This window comes from Giraffa tippelskirchi, chromosome 13, assembly GCF_054371585.1.
Source record: "Giraffa tippelskirchi isolate mGirTip1 chromosome 13, T2T-mGirTip1v1.2.pri, whole genome shotgun sequence".
In the NCBI taxonomy this organism is placed as follows: Eukaryota; Metazoa; Chordata; class Mammalia; order Artiodactyla; family Giraffidae; genus Giraffa; species Giraffa tippelskirchi.
Window position 1 is genome coordinate 102,065,839 of NC_137287.1, and position 17,951 is coordinate 102,083,789.

General features: G+C 45.5%; 1 long non-coding RNA gene across 1 annotated transcript in view; it reads right to left on the reverse strand.

Annotated features, from left to right (window-relative positions):
* Positions 1–11,819: 11,819 nt before the first annotated feature.
* The window catches only part of LOC145533384 (uncharacterized), a 33,078-nt gene continuing 26,946 nt past the window's right edge, over positions 11,820–17,951 (reverse strand). Inside the window, exons 5-6 of the long non-coding RNA XR_014074038.1 lie at positions 12,770–13,036; positions 11,820–12,111 (exon numbers count right to left, since the gene is read on the reverse strand). This is a non-coding gene — a long non-coding RNA (uncharacterized LOC145533384). The remainder of the gene's footprint in view (positions 12,112–12,769; positions 13,037–17,951) is intronic.

A 17,951-nucleotide genomic window follows, 5' to 3' on the forward strand; every position in this document is an offset into this window, starting at 1 on the left:
GCCTAGTCATGTCTGACTCTTTATGACCCCATGGACTGTAGCCCACCAGGCTCCTCTGTCTATAGGATTCCCCAGGCAAGAATACTGGAGTGGGTTGCCATTCCCTTCTCCAGGGGATCTTTCCAACCCAAGGATCAAACCTGGGTCTCCTGCGTTACAGGTAAATTCTCTACCCTCTCAGCCACCAGGGAAGCCCTTGGCTGTGTAAACTTGGCTAAGTTGCTTTGCCTGTTTGAGCCCTAATTTCCTCATTCATAAACTGCAGAGTGATAAGTAGCATCCTGTATGACGATTATCTAGAAAATACACGTGAAAGGGCTGAGTCTAGAGCACTGGAGATGAGCAAGGGAGAATAGGAGAGTTGATTTCCAGGGCTATTCCATAAGGATCAGGCATTGATTTCTTAGGCCTTGTTAAAAGATAAACTTCAGAAAAAGGCACAATCATGCTGCTGCTGCTGCTGCTGCTGCTGAGTCACTTCAGTCGTGTCCGACTCTGTGCGACCCCAGAGACGGCAGCCTACCAGGCTCCCCCATCCTTGAGATTCTCCAGGCAAGAACACTGGAGTGGGTTGCCATTTCCTTCTCCAATGTATGAAAGTGAAAAGTGAAAGTGAAGTCGCTCAGTCATGTCCAACTCTTGGTGACCCCATGGACTGCAGCCTACCAGGCTCCTCCATCCATGTACAATCATGACTCTCATACAAATCTAAAACTGACATGTTAAAGGTTTTATTTTACTTGTTAAATGATAAGAGAACTAGATGGATGTTATAACTGGCACAAAGGAAAAGTCAAAAAGCACAAATTTATATGAAGAAAAGTAATTGAATTATAAATGGAGGCAAAGTTAGTTTTTCCACAAAGGGGAGGGAAGTCAGTTCTACCAGACAAGGCAGAGTTTGCCCATTCATTAGTTACCTACACTTTGCAAAGGTGCAAAATGACTCAATGATAGTGAACAGGGCTAGAATCAGACAGCAAGGGTGTGCTGTGGTTTTCTCTGTAACCCATCTTGGCAGGAACAGTCCAGGCTTCTCATCCTGGGAAGTGCATCACATCTCAGCTTTTTGGGACTTCAGTTTCCTCATCTGTAAAATGGGTTACTAATTGTATTACATCCCAGAGTTGTTGTGAAGGTGAAATGAGCTGGTGGAGTAGAGCACTTAGAATGGAGCCTCACATACAGCAAGCCTTTACTTCTTATTAGGGCTCCAGCTCCTTGGGAAGAATAGCTACGACAAACCTAGAGAGCATATTAAAAAGCAGAGACATCACTTTGCAACAAAGGTCCATATAGTCAAAGCTATGGTTTTCCTAGTAGTCATGTATGGATGTGAGAGTTAGACTATAAAAAAGCCTGAGTGCGGAAGAATCGATGCTTTTGAACTGTGGTGTTGGAAAAGACTCTTGAGAGTCCCTTGGACAGCAAGGAGATCAAACCAGTCAATCGTAACAGAAATCAACCTTGAATATTCATTGGAAGGACTAGTGCTGAAGTTGAAGTTCCAATACTTTGTCCACCTGGTGAAGAACCAATTCATTGGAAAAGATTGATGCTGGGAAAGATTAAAGGCAGGAGGAGAATGGGGCAACAGAGAATGAGATGGTAGGATGGCATTACTGACTCAATGGGCATAAGTTTGAGCAAACTCTGGGAGATAGTAAAGGACAGGGAAGCCTGGCGTGCTGCAGTTCATGGGGTTGCAAAGAGTCAGACACAACTTAGCGACTGAACAACAAAGGCTCTAGAGCTGTTCTTAGGGGGAGTTACCACCTGCTGAGGGACTGTTTGGGTCAAGCCCCTACTATTTGTTGTGCTCCTCATTTCATCCTACTCACAACCCAATACAAGAGAAGCCATTCTAACCTTTGCTTAAGGAACCACAAAGGTGTTGCTACTTGCCCAAAATCACCCTGAAATTAAGTGAACCTTGGGTTAAAACCCAGGTTACTCTGGTCTCGCAAGCCCTGGGGTTTTGTTGAATGTCTATGTGACCCTGGGTGGGTCTCCTCCCCTTGCTGGCCTCAGTCCGCCCATCTCTCCAGGACAGTTGCATCAGCTGAACTCCAAATGACATCTCACATTCCCTCCACTGTCTGGAGCACTCCGCAGCTGCTGAGCTGGCCAGGCCAGAGCAAGTCTGGGAATGGTCTGGTGGGCAGGTGGCGTGGGTGTGGCAGGTCAGAGAGACTGGCTATCAGGGACATGGCAGGGATGAGGTCCAGCCTCCAGCCACAAACCTCAGCCTGTCTGGAAGCACCATAGTTTCTACCTTGCTCACAAGGCCTGGTGGAAAGGGCTGGCCCAGCTTAACAAGTTAAAAAGAAAAGCTATTTCCCAATGGCTGGGTTAAACCCCAGGATGGCAAGGATGGGAAAGATGGGGCATAGGCCATTTCCATTTGAATGAGGGTGTCCCTCTGCCTTATCCATGGCCCCGCAGTCATCCTGCACACAGCTGTCATCTTAGAGCATCTTTGTGTCAACTGCAGTCACAAGGCAGGTTTTCCTGCTTTGGGTCATGGCTCCAGTTCATTGGACTCTATACGAAGTGCTTTGGTGGGGCTAAGGGAGGGGCCCTTACCTTTGAAGAGTTCAGCTGTCAAGTCTTCATCAAAGGCTGGAATGCTTAATTTTAAAGGAAGGAAAACTCAAATTAGTTGAGACAAAAAAACCCAAAACAAAACAATTTCTTGGCTTATGTAACAAAATCATCTGTCCCAAGGAGGGAAAAGAAATGGGGAGGGGGAAAGTTGGATAAGAGTGAGGCTGGCATATTTTAACTACAGAGGACAGGGAAAGGTCTCACTGACAATGGATATTTGAGTACAGACCTGAAGGAGGTGAGAGAGTAGGCCAGGTGGATAGCTCAGACAGATGGAACAGCAAGTGCAAAGGCCCTGAAGTGGGAATGTGCCTAACGTGTCTTCAGAGCCCAGGGAGGGAGGGAAGAGATGGGAGGTGAGGTCAGAGGCATCACCTAAAGCCAAATATTAGGAAGAGACTTCGAAATTTTTTTTAAAAAGAAAGTTCTTTATTCCATGGCCTAACAGAAGAGTCTTCCCTGACTTTCTGCAGTCACCTAAAGCCCCTCGGCAACTAGGTTGGGCCAGAGAAGTCTTGTGACAGTTGCACGCATTCTCTATAGCAGGAGCATCCAGGCCTGCCTCCCAACTAGGGCTCATAACCTCATCTGAGTGTCTAGTGGGCATCCCAGGCTTGGGGCAAACCCCAAATCTTGAGAGAGAATAGAAGACAATCAGCCAACCACACTTCATTTTATATACGGAGAAACAGACACACAGAGAGCAACTGGTGCACCCAGGGTCACACAGTGGAATAGAAGCAAAACCAGGACTTGAAATCAGCCTTCCTAACTCCATATCTCAATCCTAACTCCTAACTTCTCAGTCCTGGGGGTACAAAATAGCCTTGTGAGCTTGCCAGCCCTAGAGTTAACCTCTGCATTCGAATCCTGGCTCCGCCAGCTGTCTATGTGGCCTGGGGCTGGTGACTTTACCTCTCTGTGCCTCAGATTTCTCATTTGTAAAATGGAGGTAATGATATTAACAATACCTGCCTCTTAGCATTGGGGCAAAAGATAAGGTGGTATCTGTCAAAGTTTTAGAAAAGTGAAAATGATGGAGTAGGGCTTCCAAAAATGCTTCTATAAAAGGAGGCCAAAAAAATTGTCAAAATCAATGTTTTCCAGAATTCTTGAAACTAAATACCTGCAGCTACCAAGAAATAATTTATTCATAAGAGGGCAAAATCTTATCAAAAACACTGACGTTTGTGGCATTTTAACCTGCCCTATTCCCATTTTTCCACCTCTAACTCTGTGGTCAACTTGAAATCCAACAGCCTAGCAGCCACCAGAGGGATCAGAATAGAGGGAACTTCTTTACAAAGCCTCATTCCAGGCTATTGTCATTAGTTGGCCTGTCTGGTGCTTCCCTGGAAGACCCCACTTGCAAGACTGTTTTTATTTGAATTGACTAGGAGCTCACCCAACACCAAAAGTCTTTTCCTTGGAGGCATTTTTCAAAAATATTTAGAGGCAATTGTTTAACTCTGGGGCTGCCTGAAGTTATGGATAGCATTTGGGGAAAACAATCAGCTAATCAAAAGCCCTTAAAGGAAAAGCTGGAGAATGAAATGTCCAAAGGGGCTGTGAAAAGCTCTGACATATTCCAGGGAATCTAGACGGTCGTGTGAATGTGTAGACTGTGTGTATGCCCAGAGCTATGCAAATGCACAGGAAAAATCAGCTTTAAAAAGGACAACACACACAAACAAGCATTTCACAAGAGAATATTCAAGTGGTAAATAAGGCACATGAACAGATGCTCAAGCTCACTGGTTATCAGGGAGGCAAAATTTTCAGCCTCCATGAGATACTTCTACACACTCACCAAGATGGTTAAAAAGGAAAGATCTGATACTGCCAAGTACAGACAAGGGTGTGGAACAACTGAGACTTTTACACATATTGGTTTAAAATCAGTACAGCCACTTTTGAAAACTGACAGTGTCTAGTAAGCCAGATATATGCACACCCTATGCCCAGCAATTTCACTCTCAGGTTTATACCCTATAGAAATTAGTCCAAATGAGCACCAGAAAATCTACAAAAAAGGTTTGTATAATTATCTGTAACAGCCCCAAACTGGGAACAATTCAACATCCGTTGCCAGTGGAATGAATATATAAATTGTGGTATGTTTTTAAGTAGAAAGCTAAAGGGCTATAAAAATGAATAGTTTTTACTTCATGTGACAAGATGGATGAGTCTCACAACATAATTTTTAGTGAAAGAAGACAGACACAATAGATACATACTGCATGATTCTATGTATAAATATAACACAGGCAAAGCAAATCCATGTTGTTCAAAGTTATGATGAAGGATACTGTTTGGATCAGGGAAGGGAGGATGACTGGGAGGGAACATGGGGATGACAGTTAGTTACATGGTACGTTCACTTTGTATGTGTCCTACTGTATGTAAGTCATACTTGAATAAAAGGGCTTATTTTCAAAAGTGGGTATAATGATAGTACCTAATATTATGGGGAATAAATTATAACAATAATAATAAATTGGTCAAGACTATTGAACTCTATTTCAGCCAGGCACTGAGGAAATGCCTGGCCAAAGTGTCTTAAGGATTAAAATGTTGAAATATTTCCAAGCACTTTTCCCCTTTCTTTTTCGTTGTACCTAAACTTCCCCACAGGCAGCCAGAGGCATTCATTTGCCTGCAGGGGTCAGAATTGTAACAGCAGAAGCTCAAGGGAAAATGTTGATGTTCAGCCTTGGACTCTCAAAATAGGAATTCTCTCCCTCAAAACAGGAATAGATTCCCTCTTAAGAAAAGGAGAGTTTTGAAAGCCCGAGTTGTTTAGAGAGAAACAAATTGTTCTCAATTCCTGCTGCTGCTGCTGCTAAGTCGCTTAAGTCGCTTCAGTCGCGTCCGACTCTGTGCGACCCCATAGATGGCAGCCCACCAGGCTCCGCCGTCCCTGGGATTCTCCAGGCAAGAATACTGGAGTGGGTTGCCATTTCCTCCTCCAGTGCATGAAAGTGAAAAGTGAAAGTGAAGTCGCTCAGTTGTGTCCGACGCTTCGCGACCCCATGGACTACAGCCTACCAGGCCCCTCCGTCCATGGGAGTTTCCAGGCAAGAGTACTGGAGTGGGGTGCCATTGCCTCAATCCTAGGCTTCATCAATATGTGAAAAGCCTAACCTTGACCTGATGGGTAGGAAGATGGATCTTGACTATCTTAGATAAGTTGTTTATGGATGAGCCTTCTGCCTAGGAGGGAAGATCAGGGAAGAGAGAGAAGTCAGGGAAAAAGAAGTAGAGAGAGGAAGCAAGATTCCTGGGAGCTTCTTTTATTCACATACCCACACACACACACACAAATACACAATGCACTGCAAGGTGGGCTGCCATCAAATGTGCAGAGCGTCAAAGAGATCAGTTAGAGAAAGCAAAGACTCCATCGTTTGTGTATCTGCTCCCTGTGGTAGTCTAACAACCTGCACACATGCTCTTGTTTCATCCTCATATCAGACTGATTAGGTAGGCACTGTTATCACCCCATTGATCACATGTGGGAACTGAGATAGAGTGATGTGCTTGCTCAAGGCCATAACCTGACTGCAGAATGCTGTTCTTTGCTGTGATGCTGTTCTATTCCTACAGCACTGAAGACAATAACTAATATCTTAAAAGGTATTATTGTTACTATCTTCCCAGTCCTTCTTCCCAAATAAATTACAGAGGCTGCTGCAATTAGAAATCAGGAGACTTGAGGTCTAGAAAACTGTAATTCAACCACTAGCTAACCATAAGCCCTTGAGTGAAAGGGCCACTATATTGCTGATCACCCAGTGTTTCCTGCCCGCTCTCCAGTCTGCTCCTTGCAGGGGGTTCTTTGGAAAGGATGGGTTGGGAGGTGTCAGTACTGTCCTGCCTTGAAAAAAAGAAAACGGAGGGACTCAAACTGCTTGTCACAGGCTACTTAGCAGGTCAGTGAAAATGTTTGCGATGTTGCCACTGCTCCTTCCTGGGCCTCAATGTCTCCATCTCTAAAGAAAGGAGAGAAAAAGGCACTCAGATTGGATAATTTCAAAATTCTGACACCTGGCTTGAAGTTTCTGGAGTGCAAGAAAAAAGAGAAGGGGCAGGGGAGAAAAGGAGAAGAATGAAGGAAGATGAGATACAGAGTGTTAAAGGGGTGGCTTAGATTTCAGCTTTTATTTTTTTAGGTCATAACGAGCAAAAATTCAAACCAGATGTTGTCCTGGTGACTTGCAGTAGCCGAGAATGGAGCTGTGCTGTGATAATACCACATTAGCTTGAAGCCATATATCTATTAACAGCCCCGGTCAGAGCAAAGCAGTTGGCATTTGCAGAGACCGTGTCCCCCACACTTAGTTCCGTGTTTGGAAGAGCCTCAGACCCAAATGGGTTGTCTGAACTGTTCCAGGAAGAGCCTGCTCTTCAGAGGCTGTCCAGCCCCCATCTCCCATCACACCTCTGGGGAGAGCCTCACTCAGAGAGCAAGGCTGGAACCCCAGTCACTCACTTGGCAGCACATTTGAAGCAGGCTGGGAGGCAAGGGCAGCAGAGAGGAGCCAGGCTCTGCAGGGGCTGATGGAGCATGGCCCAACAGCCCACAGGATCACAGGCCACATTGTTATTACTTTTTAATTAAAATGGCGTCTTTCCCCCTTATTACAAAAGCCATGTTTGTTTATTTTAGCAAAATTAGACAGGCCAGACCAGGAAAAGAGAAAAAAATGAAAAACAACCTATGACCTAGAGAGAGCCATTGTTCATGCCCTGGTGTATTCAGGGGTCACAAAATAAATGCACAGGGGGCCAGGCACTTAATGTAAATGTGAATCATATGGTATTAAAATGAATAGATATGTTTGAATCAAGAGGTATTAAAATCAGTATAAAGATATGAGGGTGAAATCAATTTGTATGGGAATTAATATAAGGATTTCCCTGGTGGTCCAGTGGTTAAAATTCTATGCCCCCAATGCAGTGCACATGGGTTCAATCCCTGGTCAGGAAACTAAGATCCCACATACTGCACAGGTGGCCTAAAAACAGAAAAGAAAATTCACGTAAATATGTGAATAGTGATGTTAAGAATATCAGCAATGTTTGCATCTATGGAGTACTTGAGAGTATGCGGCCAGTCTGAGGACATTCAAAAGTCAAAGAGGTTTTTAAATACTGGCTGAGGCTTCAGGAGTCACCAGTTTAAAACGCCTGCTGTGTGTCTTTCTAGATTTTTCTCTCTCTCAAATATATATATATATATATGTATGTATGTGTGTATAAATATGTAGATAGGAGGGAAGGGTCAAGGTGGCAGAGTTGAGGGATGTGGGACTCACCTCCTCTTATGAATAACTATGTAGATACATGAAGATATACAATATATATACATACACACCTATACACAAGAAACACATACCTCCACATACATCTAGTAGAATTTCCTGTGGGTACTCACGGTAACATTCAGACAAAAGTGGAAATGATCGGGCTGAAGGATGATTGTGAACTAGTACTTCCACCCTTCTCCCCACCTTCTCAGCCTAACAGAAGCCCCTAAATAATTCTGGGCAACACAGGAATCTGATTTGAAAACTATTCCCGTGGTTCCTAGTCTTCAGGATTTAGTGAACTAGTAAATCTCACCTTTGAAAAATTAGGGAAGCCTGATCTCAGGTTGCCAGCTTTCTTTCCATCAAGTGCAGCAGGCATGGTTAGCTCTCAGCAGTCATTTCCTACCACCCAACCCCCCTTGTTTCTTGGTTTTCTTTTAGGGGGCTGTGTGCCCTGTCCTGGTAGTTAATCATCATTAGTAAATCCAACATGGAATTCCATTTCCTTTGCCAGATTCTTGATTTCCTAGACCCTCTTGCAACTAAGGGTGACCCTGGGACATAATTTAGCCAATGAAACATAAGAGGAAGTCTGCTGGGGCTTCCCAGGTGGTGCTAGTGGCAAAGAACCCACGTGCCAATGCAGGAGATGTAGGAGATGTGGGTTCAATCCCTGGGTTGGGAAGATTCCCTTGGAGGAGGGCATGGCAACCCACTCCAGTATTCTTGCCTGGAGAATCGCATGGACAGAGGGGCCTTGCGGGCTATAGTCCATAGGGTCTCAAAGAACTGGACACGACTAAAGCAACTTAGAACACACACGCATGCTGGAGACTTCTAGGAAAGTTTTTGCTTTCATGCAGAAGGGAAAATGTCATGACACCATCTCATACCCAACTCTTCCTACCTTTGAACATGAATACCTTGCCAAGAGTAGTGGCAGCCTTCTTGGAATCATGAGGGAAAGGGGAAGAGAATCACAGAGATCTCTACTTGCCCAGCCTTGGTAAGCACTTCCTCAGTGGTTGCTACTTTTAGACTTCTTTTTCACATTGAAAAAAAACGCCCCTACATGTTTATGCCTCCGTTAATTGGGTTTTTTTGTTATGTGCAGCCTAAAAGAAAAAAGTTAATATCCCTTCTCATCATTAAGCCAAAGAAGTAGAATGGAGATAATGTTACATACAAAAAAAAAAGTTTAATGAACATCTTGTTGTTGTCTCTGTTTTTCTGATTTTGCCATAGACTAGAAACTACTTTTTCACAGAGCAGCCTTGGCCCATGGACAGATGTCTGGCAATTGTTGATCTTTACCACAGCAGCAAGTCAAATGACTAAAGAAGTATCCATCATCAGACTTCCAGTCATTAGATATACCACCCTCCTATTTTTGGACATTCAGTTCATTTCCAGTTATTTCCTATCTAAAGAGTGTTTCAGTAAGCATCCTTGAAGCTCAATCTTTGCCCTCATCTTTACTGATTTTCTTAGGATAAATCCCTAGAAGTAGAACTTCCAGGTTAAAGAATATGCATGTTTTAGGCTTTTGCTCACATTGCCCAGCTGTCTTCAAGACAGAAAACACCAAGTTGTATGGTTACTTCCCCACAGATGTTTCACAAAACTTGATAGAATGAGTCACCCCAAGATCCTTCCTGAACTGCTCTTTGGGTCAAGGTGGTTTGAGTTAGCCACCTTCTGCCCCTACAACCTGTGCAACCTCCATCCCTCTTGAGATCAAAGTCACTTGCTTCTTTACCAGTTGTCACTGCCCATCTTACATCCTCCCGTGTTCTCCCTCAGCTCCCCAGAGCTAGAGGAATAAAGGCAGGGCTCTGGTCAGTTTCAGATATGGGGCTGTGCCATCAGGGCCTGCGGATACCCCCGAACCTCACCACTTACCTTTCTCTGGCACATCTAGCATACAGAGCTATTTACTGTTCTACACCACATTGTGAGGTTACTACTTCCCTTGGCAGTAAAGAATCCATCTGCAAAGCAGGAGACGCAGGTTCGATTCCTGGGTTGGGAGGATCCCTCGGAGAAGGGAATAGCAACCCACTCCAGCCTTCTTGCCTGGGAAGTCCCAGAGGAGCCTGGCAGGCTACAGTCCGTGGGGTCGCAAGGGTCAGACATGATTTAGCGACTAAACCACCACCCAAAATCACATTGTGAGCAATTGTACTTCTATGCTTTGCACATGACATCCCATCACTGGAAAAGCCTTTCTAGCTAACTTAAGCTCTTCTGTCAAAATTCAGCTCAAACATCCCTGCTATCAGGAAACCTCCTTGACCTCCCCCTTCTGGACAAAGGCCAGTGCTGGGACTCCCACGCTCCCTATAATGCTTTCTCCTATAATGTCCTGGTAATACTCTGTAGCTACAGCTGGTCCCCCTAGCTACAGCATTTCCCCACCAGTTGGTTAGGTCCCCAGAGGAAGAGAAAGAGAGAACCCCTTTGGGGGGAAGCCTAGTCCTCTTCTCTGCTCTCTGTGCACAGAAACCCTGACCACTCTACAAGCCCTTGCTGAAAGACATCAACACCCCCTAGCCCTGCCATAAATCTTACCGGGTACCCTCAGAGCCCCATTGGCTCCCTCAGTACCTGGTTCATTTGGCCTTGCCCCTGAGGAGACAGTTGCCAGAGAGCAAGGCCCTGAATCATGCCTGGCTTTTGTCATTGTCTCAGTCCACTTGGGCTCCAGTAACAATACCCCATGGACTGGGTGGCTACTGTATCTCTCACAGTTCTGGAAGCTGGAAAGTTCAAGATCAAGGTACTAGCAGATTCGGTGTGTGGTGAGGGCCCTGTTCTAGGCTTGAAGACGGCTGCCTTCTTGCTGTATTCTCACATGGTGGGGCGGTGAGGTGTCTCTGGTCTCTTTTCTTACAAAAGCACTGTTCCCTTCCTGCAGTCTCTACCATCATGACCTCACCTGAACCTACCTCCTCCCAAAGGCCCCACCTTCAAATACTGTCACACTGGGGATTAGGGTTTCAACATGAATTTCAGAGCCATATGCAAACATTCAGTGCACAGCACCGCTGACAAGTTGTGTGACCACAGGCACATCCTTCTCTCACAGTACGATCGCCCCTTTTGTACAAGGAAGGGAATGGAAAGGGCATTTTCAATCAGTCAGTAAACTCTAAAGGAGACATTATGGTTTGGGACTCTATCCTGCCCTGAACCTAAAACTTCCCCGTTCTTCCGGCTGGTTTCCTCTTCTTCCAGTCCAGGAGGGCTAGGGGTGGAGCACTGGACCCAAGCTAACCTGACTTGGACATTTCTTGGACACAGTGATTGGTTACAGTATGCGGGCATGTGACCTGAGAGCCAATTAGAGTGGATCCCAAACCGCTGCTGGGATTGCTACTATCACTGCTTTGTGTGGCTGTAGAATCCACAAGTTGGAGCTGCCTGGGTTGCTAGAGAATGGGATTCACACAGACGGATCAAGAGAGCGGCAAGATTCTGGTGACACTGTTTGAGCCCTGTATCCAACTTCTTCTGGATGACTCGATTCTCTCTCCCCTGCCCTTTTCTCCATTTTCTCCTCCCCTTCTTTATTTTCCTGACCTCTGCCTCTCTTCTCCCACCTCCCAGCTCCTGAGCACCTTGTGCTAGCTACTGCCCCACATACCACACATGTAGACTTTTGCGTTTCAGGCTCAGATTGGTCCCAGATTGTGCCCAGCTGCAGCTTTGACTCTAGCTGGGAACTGGGTCCTCAGAGGGGCTGTGAGGAACAAGCTGCAGAGGGCACATGGAAGGTGCAGAGAGACTGGGCAAGAGGTAGTGTTCCTAGAACCCTCCACGAGAGTTTCTTTGTCCTGGGTTCAAGGTTCAGCCTTATTACCAGCTTAGGAGCTTGCCCCATGCCAGCTCTGCACACTCTTCACAGCACTTGGGGAGGGAGAAGGCTTCCTCCCCATCTGTCCCCTTTGTTTATTCTTGAGACAGTTCAAAGTCAGCACCAGACAGTGCAGGGAGAATGAAAGGGCATGGTCTCTATTATGGTTGTAATATCATTCTTGTGATGCTGACTGGCAGGAAGAACAAAGGTCATCTGTGTCATCTCCTCGTTCAAGCCTGGGCTCGTTGTCTCTTCTTGGGACCATTGTCCCTCGATGCTTGTGCTGCCTGCAGCTTCTAATCTGGCCTCCAAAGCACCAACAGTGTGCTTTGCCTGAAATGCGAGGTGTTCAGGTCACTTCACAAATTCAGGTAGTGGATTAGTTGTATACTGCCACATAACCACTTGCAAAACAAAGCGGCTTAAAGTAAAGATTTACTAACTATGGCCCTCAGGCCAAATCTGGCCCACTGCTTGTTTTGGTAAATCAAGTTTTATTGGAACACAGCCACGCTCATTCATTTTTGTATGACCTAGGGCTACTTTTCAGACTTGAATAGTTTTAACACAGATTATATGGTCCGTACAGATTGAAATATTTACTGTGAAAGTGAAAGTGTTAGTCACTCAGTCGTGTCCGGCTCTGCGACCCCATGAACTACACAGTCCATGGAATTCTCCAGGCCAGAATACTGGAGTGGGTAGCCTTTCCCTTCTCGAGGGGATCTTCCCAACCCAGGGATCAAACCCAGGCCTCCCACACTGCAGGCGGATTCTTTACCAGCTGAGCCACACGGGAAGCATTACCTGGCCCTTTATAGAAAAAGTTTGTCAACCCTTGGGTTACACAACAATAGTCACAACAATAATCATCTATGATCTATGCTCTATGATGGTTTCTATGGGTCAGGAATTTGGGAGCAGCCCAGCCAGCTCTGTCTTAGGATCTTTCATGAGGGTCCAGTGAGGTATTGGCAGGGGCTTCACTCACCTGAAGCTTGACTAGGACTGAAGGACTCTCTTCCAAGTAGTTCTACATATGTGGCTGTCCAGTTGGTGCTGGATGTAGGCTGAGAGCCTCAGTACCTCTTTCCATGGGTCTCAACAAAGGATGACTTGAGTGTCCTCATGGCTTGGCTGCTGTCCCCAGAGTGAGTGATTCAAGAGAACAAGATGGAATCTCGGTGCTTTTGTGAGCTAGCTTCAGAAACCACACACTATCAGGCCTACCATTTTCTACTGATTGCAGAGGCCAGCCCTGATTCAATGTAGAAAAGATGACACAAGAGAATAAATACCGGAAGGTGGGACCACTGGGGTCATCTTAGAGGCTGGCTATTGTATGGAGGATGCAAACTCATGCTCCCATGAGTATTTTGATCTACCGATTAGTTTCTTAAGCTTGTACTACACTTTACATTGATATTTTTAAATTTGAAAATTTCATAAAATATCTGAAGTATCCCACATTTCCACATGAAACAATAGGATAGCAGTGACCAACAATTGCCCTCTTTGCAGAAAATGTGATTCTTTCGAGTTTGCCACATTCCCCTCTATTCTTTATTAATACCTGACAGGGAAATTAAATTTTAATTAATGATTGCCCTTTGATTGTGTCCTTACTGGAAATAAAGACTTCTCTTCAACCTCATCTGTATTAAAAGATGGCAAAGGAAAAGATGTATTAAGAAGGTGTCCCAGTTTAAGAATTGGAGGGACTGACTCTTTGTGATACCGGGGAAGTTCCTCCTCAAGGTGGCCTTCCCTAACTCCCCACAGCGAAGACACTTCTTCCATTCTTCATTGAATGAACATTATTTGGTTCTTGGTACTCTATTCTCAGGCTTCCCAGGTGGCTCAGTGGTAAAGAATCTGCCTGCCAATGCTGGAGACCCAGGTTTGATCCCTGGGTCAGGAAGATCCCCTGGAGAAGGGAATGGCAACCCACTCCAGCAATCTTGCCTGAGAAATCCCATGGACAGAGGAGCCTGGCGGGCTACAGTCCATGGGTTCATAAAAGAGTCAGACATGGCTGAGCGACTGAGCTCGAACACGCTCTATTCTCAAAGCCATTATTGTTATTTATTTACCTGTTTATGGTGTGCCTCCTCCACTGAATAACAAGCTTAGGACCATGGGGCCCAGCTTGGTGTCTGACATGGAGATATTAAAAATGAATGAATGACCAATGAAATTTGCACATCTCATGGTTAGCAATGGTGCCTGGCACAGAGCATGAGCTGAATGAATGAATGAGTAAACAGCCCTTCGACAACTCATCCACCTCTGACCATATTCACAAATATCTTCTCCCAAGCCACAGCACAACTCGAGAGGAGGCAGAAGGCCCAGTGGAAGGAGCTTTTGCTGCTGCTTCTTTGTTTTTCCTCCTTGCTGCAAAATCTCCTGTGACCATTTAAAGCCAGGAAGCAAAATCAAAGGGCCCTGAATTCAAAGGACACTAATTACCTTTCAAAGAGTTCCCCTTGGCTTTAGCTACACAATTCCTGTCAGAGGCTGTGGGAGTTTGTGGTTCCTGTGCTGCGCTTTGATACTTGGAGGGATTAATGGGGCTTGATTAAACCACAAATGTCAGGAAATGTGGAGGGCAGCTCAGGATGCTGGCCACCTCCATCCTGGGAGAGGGATAGTCACTGACCTCCCCTCCCCCCACTGGACTTGAGCTGCTGATAAAGGGGCTGAGGGGGTAGGCACCTTCTTCCCCCTACACTCAAGGGTACCACTGTCATGCTTAGGATGACAGTCATTTACACAGAAATGACTGATATGCTAAAAAGAATTTCGTTCTGCATTTCATTAAAGCATTCCTCAAAGGAGGTGTAATGAGAATCCTGTCCACTAATTTTCTGTGGCCTGATGTTTAAAAACCAACGTCTTCAACTCCACAACAGCAGGATTGTGCTAAAATAATTGATAATAGTGACAATAGAAACCAGTTCACTGAGCACCTACCTTAGTACTAGGAATGGAGCTTGTTGTTTTATTAATATGCCATTGATCTCATTTAATCCTCTTACTTTGCTTAGGGGAAGCAGGGGCTCTCATTAGCTCCATTTTACAGATGAAGAAACTGACGCTCAGAGAGGTGGAGCCACCTGCCTGAGGTCACACAGCATAGAAATGACAGGCCAGAAATTAGCCCTGGGTCTTTCCCACCTTGTGGCTCAGCTGGTAAAGAATCTGCCTGCAATGTGGGAGACCTGGGTTTGATCCCTGGGTTGGGAAGATCCCCTGGAGAAGGGAAAGGCTACCCACTCCAGTATTCTGGCCTGGAGAATTCCATGGACTGTCCATGGGGTTGCAAAAAGTTAGACACCACTGAGTGACTTTCACTTTCACTTTCCCACCTCAGAACCCAAATTCCTCTACCCTGTCTGCATTTTTTGGTAAATTCCGAGGGCGCATTCCTCTGATACTCTAGGAGGAATGATTCTGTGGAAAACAAAGGCAGTAAGACAGGAGAAATACTGGAAAAATCTGTGGTGGAGTCTCATTAGTTTGTGTACTGACCCTGGGCCTGACTTCCACATTTTAATAGGATGACCATTTTATTAAGGATGATGAAATTTCCCAGAAGCCCCCTCCCTAACAGAGTCATCTCACATCTCCAGAATTTTGTCTGATCCCTTGCCTTAACTGGTACTACTTTCTGTCAGAAAGGTTTTCAGCTGGGAGTAGCTAGATCTCACTTCAGCGAGGAAGACACTGTGGGTTTGCTCACCCCACATCATCCCCAACCCTTCTTTTCCTGCCTTCACTGTAGAGGTTGGAAAACCCAAATACCCACTTAGCCAATCTCCCTTGCTGCCAGAGGTGCCCCTGTGACCTATTCTGGCCAGTGAGACATAGGTGGTAACTTCCTTGGGGCTTCTAGGAAATCTCTACTTTCCCCTAGAGGAGGGACAGACATGGCTTGCAGCAGCCTTCCCCACTTCCTCCTCCTGCTTGGAATACTATGTGACACCTAGTCTGTGGCAGCCATTCTGTGTTCAGAGGCAAAGGCCAAGAGAATCACAGACATTGCTAAGCCATCAAGCCAAGGCTAGCCACTACTTAGCTCTAGACTTTTTGAAAGTGAGAATAATAAAACTCCTGTTTACTTAAGCTCCTGTTAGCTGGATTTTCTGTGGCTTGAAATCAAAAACATCTTAATGAGTAGAGTCTTTCATCCTATTAAGGATGATGAAATTTCCCAGAAGCCCCCTCCCTAACAGAGTCATCTCACATCTCCAGAATTTTGTCCAGTGTCTCCTCCTACACTAAATGCTGGTCAGGAGAAAGGAACCAAAGTTGTCAACTTAGGTTAGTGGTTCTTACACTTGAAAATGCATCTGTATCTTACTAGGAAGACTTGTTGAAACCCAGACAGGTGGACGCTGTCCCTGGAGTCTTTGATTCAGTATGTCTAAGGGTGTTTGAGACTTTACATATTAGGGAAATGTTCTACTCCACTAACTATTCATGTAAAGTCAGAGTTCACTATGAAGAAAAGTAGTCAAGGAAGGCTTTCTGGAGGATGGGTCATGAGCTAAGCCTCAAAGAAGGCTTAAAGATGGAGAGGAGATGGAAGGCTATGAGGAGCATGAAGGGGCATGGTCAGGAGTAAAGTGGAGAGGACAGGATTCAGTGGATACTAAAGCATCAACAAATAGTTCCAGAGCTGGGAGCTGAGTTTGGAGGCAGGAATAAGTTAGGTGGGTTAAGAGCTCAGTCTTTGCTTCCAGACCTAGATTCAAGCCCTGCTTCCACCACTTTTTTTTTTTGAAACTGTGGTTTCTCCAAGCAAGTCAACTTGTCTCTCTAAGCCTTTGCTTTCTCAGCTGTAAAATGGAAATAATGTTGCCTCTCTCCAAGAAGCTGTTATAGCATTTAAATAATATAATACGTGTAAAGCACCTAGTGCTTACTACCTAATAGCAAACAGAAAAAAATCAATTTGAGAATAACTTGTGTCCCAGACTCTCATGATACATTAAATGGCAGGTTCTACCACCAAGTGATTTTGGGAAACACTGAGTTAATGAAGTTTTCCTTATTGTGGGACTTGACAGGCTGTAGTATCCTAAAATGAGGGATGGGCCATTGTGGAAGACAGTGACATTTCTTCAAACTTGTTTAAAAATAAAAGATTGGTTCAAGATGGTGGAGTAGAAGGACATGTGCTCATCTCCTGCGAGAGCACTGAAATTGCAACTAGTGAACAGCCATCAACAGCAGGAGGACGCTGGAACCCACCAAAAAAGATTCCCCATGTCCAAAGACAAAGGAGAAGCCACAGTAAGATGGTATAAGGGGCGCAATCACGATAAAATCAAATCCCAAACACGCCAGGTGGGTGATCCACAAACTGGACAAAAATAATACCAAAGAAGTTCTCCCACTGCTGCGAAAGTTCTGAGCCCCACGTCAGGCTTTTCAGCCTGGGGATCTAGCAAAGTGACAGAAATCCCCAGGGAATCTGACCTTGAAGGCCAATGAGATTTGATTGCAGGACTTCCACAGGACTCGGAGATGCAGAGACTCCAGTCTTGGAGGGCACAGACAAAATCTTTTGTGCACTAGGACCAAGGGGAAAGGAGCAGTGGCCTCTCAGGAGACAGAACCAGACCTACAGGCATGTGTTAGAGGGACTCCTGCGGAGGCCTGGGGCCACAGTGGCTAACTGCAGAGACAAGGGCACTGGCAGCAGCAGTCCTGCCCCTTGGTAAGAGAGAGCCCTCTTGGAGGTCGCCATTAGCCCTACCATCAGTCAGTCAGTTCAGTCGCTCAGTCGTGTCCGACTCTTTGTGACCCTATGGACTGCAGCACTCCAGGCCTCCCTGTCCATCACCAACCCCTAGAGCTTGCTAAAACTCATGTCCATCGAGTTGGTGGTGCCATCCAACCATCTCATCCTATGTTGTACCCTTCTCCTCCCGCCTTCAATCTTTCCCAGCATCAGGGTCTTTTCCAATGAGTCAGTTCTTTGCATCAGGTGGCCAAGGTTTGGAATTTGGAGTTTAGAGTTTCAGCTTCAGCATCAGTCCTTCCAGTGAATATTCAGGACTGATTTCCTTTAGGATGGACTGGTTGGATCTCCTTGCAGTCCAAGGGACTCTCAAGAGTCTTCTCCAACACCACAGTTCAAAAGCATCAGTTCTTCAATGCTT